At 43.8% G+C, this 3,207-nt stretch overlaps 1 long non-coding RNA gene across 2 annotated transcripts; it reads left to right on the top strand.

Annotated features, from left to right (window-relative positions):
- Positions 1-217: 217 nt before the first annotated feature.
- LOC134758097 (uncharacterized) lies at positions 218-2,556 on the top strand. Of its 2 annotated transcripts, none has more exons than XR_010132931.1 (3): positions 218-1,115; positions 1,236-1,380; positions 1,566-2,556. It is a non-coding gene; the product is annotated as an uncharacterized lncRNA (long non-coding RNA). The 2 variants fall into 2 exon arrangements; XR_010132932.1 differs by having other exon boundaries at positions 218-1,380; positions 1,566-1,793; positions 2,356-2,556.
- Positions 2,557-3,207: the final 651 nt, after the last annotated feature.

Here is a 3,207-nt window from a genome sequence, read left to right as displayed (position 1 = left end):
TAGTGAGACTTTACTGAGAGGTTAGCTGTGTGGCAACTGATATTCACTATGACTCTTTGGTGTAGGTTTTATCATTGTCACTGCCATTTTTATAGATGAAGCAGACGTGATTTAGATAATTTATTTGCTTGAAATCAAGCAGCTTGCAAATGGTGGAGCTGGGATTGAATCCAGGGCTTTCTGTCTCCAAAAGCTATATATGTTATTATGTTGTGTGTGTGTGTGTGTGTATAATGCAAATAGATGGTATATATATTTACATACTAAATATGTTTCTACAAATGCATCTCACAGAAGAAGAATCAACCCATTCTGCTCAGGTAAATGGGGAAGGAAGCCCAGAGGGAGTGGCTTATGAATGAGTATAAAACAATTAGGACTTCAACAGGCAGAGAAAGAGGGAAGTAAATTCCAGGAAGAAAAAACATAATGTGCAAATATGTGAAGTTATGAAAATCCAGAGTGAGTACTTCAAAGAATAACAAGTTGGGCTGGGAATGGGGTAGCTCATACCTGTAATCCCAGCACTTTGGGAGGCCAAGGTGGGAGGATCACTTGAGGCCAGGAGTTCAAGACCAGCCTGAGTAAAAAATAAAAAAATTTTAAAAAAAGGTTGTTTTGGAGCATCGAAGGAAAGAAAGTTCGTAAAACTTTATTTGGGAGATTCTGCAAGGCCTTCATATGGATTTTAAAGGATATGGAAGAGTTCCAAGGCCAAGTTCGGAAAGAAGACATGTTAGAGGAAATAAAAATCACTAGAAAAGCCATTAATGTGGGAAAATAAGATATCTGTTAGAGGATGAAGGAGTAGAAAAATTTTGAACGAAGTGTAGTCATGAGTGGTAAGTCTGAATAAGCCATGCTTAGAAATAATTTTGAATGCCAAGGCAAAGCCACATCTGTTTCATTTGACAGGCAGAGGTGAGGTCACAGTTGGCCTGAAGTGAAAAACCCAAATTCTTGCAGGGACTAGACAAGATTAGTGGTCTGGGCATAAAAATAATCAGGAGGCAACCATGACCCAACTCCAGCTCACACCACTCAAGAATACAGTCACCTGGCCAGAACCTTTGATTTTTCAAAAGAAGCAAAACAACAAAAATCCAAAAGCTTAGGTAAAATCTCATAATTTAAAATTTTTAGCAACTACTTAAAAATGTGTGCAGGTGGAACAAAACTTGTCTAAGTGCCAGATGAGGCCCCTGGGTAGCTACAGAAATGTCTGTTCTCCCCAGGTGTCTGCAGGACTAAGCTGTGGTGTGGAGAGCCGCTGGGCAGAGGTGGTACAGGGAGGATCAGAGAAAGCTCCAGCAAAAGGCTTCTGCTGCTCTAACTTTCTTTCTATCCTGATGAAGAAACCCCAAAACATTCCTCTCTGAGGTATTTGCATTTTTGGAATTTCTTTCTATTTTTGTCTTTTGGAATCCTCCCTAGCACTGGTTTGCTGGGGAACTATGAACTGGGCCTGGCAGCTTGTGTTAGGCTGTTTTTGCATTGCTATAAAGAAATACTTGAGACTGGGTGGTTTATAGTAAAAGAAGTTTAACTGGCTCATGTTTCTGTAGGCTATACAGGAAGGATTGTGCTGGCATCAGGACTCAGCTTCTGGGGAGGCCTCAGGGAGATTTTATTCTCAGCAGAAGGCAAAGCAAGGAGCTTGCACGTCACACAGCAAACACAGGAGCAAGAGAGAGTAGGGGAGGTGCCACGCACTTTAGACAACCTGACCCAACACCTCCCACCAGGCCCCTCCTCCAACACTGGGGATTACATTTCAACATGAGATTTGGCAGGTACACAGATCCAAACCATATCACAGCTGGTTTTCACTTTTCAGGCTTCCGAACAGAAAAGTCTTATATAAGCCATCTCTTTTCAATGGTTAGTTGCTTGTCCCAAGGGTGAAGACTCTTATAAGCATTGTGTGTGTGTGTGTGTGTGTGTGTGTGTGTGTGTGGTGTAGGAGCAGGGGAGAGAGAGGGAGAAAAAGAGGGAGAGACAGCTTCCTTCTCCTGAAGGACTTTCTCAAGATTAACAGCATATTCTGTGGCCTGAGCTTTCTGAACCTGGCAGGAGCTGACTCTTATGGGAACAGAACTCTGCCTGTCATAGTCTCAGGTTGGGCCACTGACTTAGCTCATAATCTTGACTGACTACCTTAGATATAGAGGCTATTAGCAAACCATTGTAGAGGAAAATGTTCCTTTATATTATGCCTGTGAACCTCCATGCACTGGGATGAGAGGTAACATAGGGGAAGAAATATTAGAATCCGTGGAGCTAGAATAGAATGCTTTATTTACTGGATTACCTTGGTAAAGTCACCTCACCTCTCTGTGCCTTATTTCCTACAAGCATAAAAGCTAGCCAGAAATATTCACCTCACAGAGGTATTATGAAGATTCTATGAGATCATGGACACAGAAGTGCCTGACACCTGGTTATGCTGGATCAGAGAGAAAAGAATGAAGAAATTGGAGCTAAGGAGATGTGGATTTAAATCTTGACTCCACGACTTATAACGACAACTACCATGAATTCAGTAATTTCTATGTACCAGGCTCTGTGCATTATCTTTTTTTTTTTTTTTTTTTTTAGACGGAGTTTCGCTCTTTCGCCCAGGCTGGAGTGCAGTGGCATGATCTTGGCTCACTGCAACCTCCGCCTTCCAGTTTCAAGCAATTCTTCTGCCTCAGCCTCCCAAGCAGTTAGGACTATAGGCACCCGCCACCACGCCCAGCTAATTTTTGTATTTTTAGTAGAGACGGGGTTTCACCATGTTGGCTAGGCTGGTCTCGAACTCCTGACCTCGTGATCTGCCCGCCTTGGCCTTCCAAAGTGCTGGGATTACAGGCGTGAGGCACTGTGCCCGGCCCTCTGTGCATTATCTTTAAAATCCTTGCAACGAGATAAATCAGTGGGCTGGGCTGGCGGTTCGGTGAGCGCGGCCCGGGCCGGACATGGCGGCGCTCTACGCCTACACCAAGTACCACCAGCGCTTCCCCTTCGAGGTGCTGTCTCAGGGGCAGCAGCTGTGCAAGGAATGTCGGATTGCACACCCTGTTGTGAAGTGCACCTACTGCAGGACTGAGTACCAGCAGGACAGTAAAACCAATACAATATGCAAGAAATGTGCTCAGAACGTGCAGTTGTATGGAACGAGAAATTAAGGTGGACTGTGTTAAAAACACATTTAATAGGCCGAGC

The sequence above is a fragment of the Gorilla gorilla genome, chromosome 2 (assembly GCF_029281585.2).
Source record: "Gorilla gorilla gorilla isolate KB3781 chromosome 2, NHGRI_mGorGor1-v2.1_pri, whole genome shotgun sequence".
Classification (NCBI taxonomy): Eukaryota; Metazoa; Chordata; class Mammalia; order Primates; family Hominidae; genus Gorilla; species Gorilla gorilla.
This window is presented reverse-complemented; position numbering and strand designations above follow the sequence as displayed.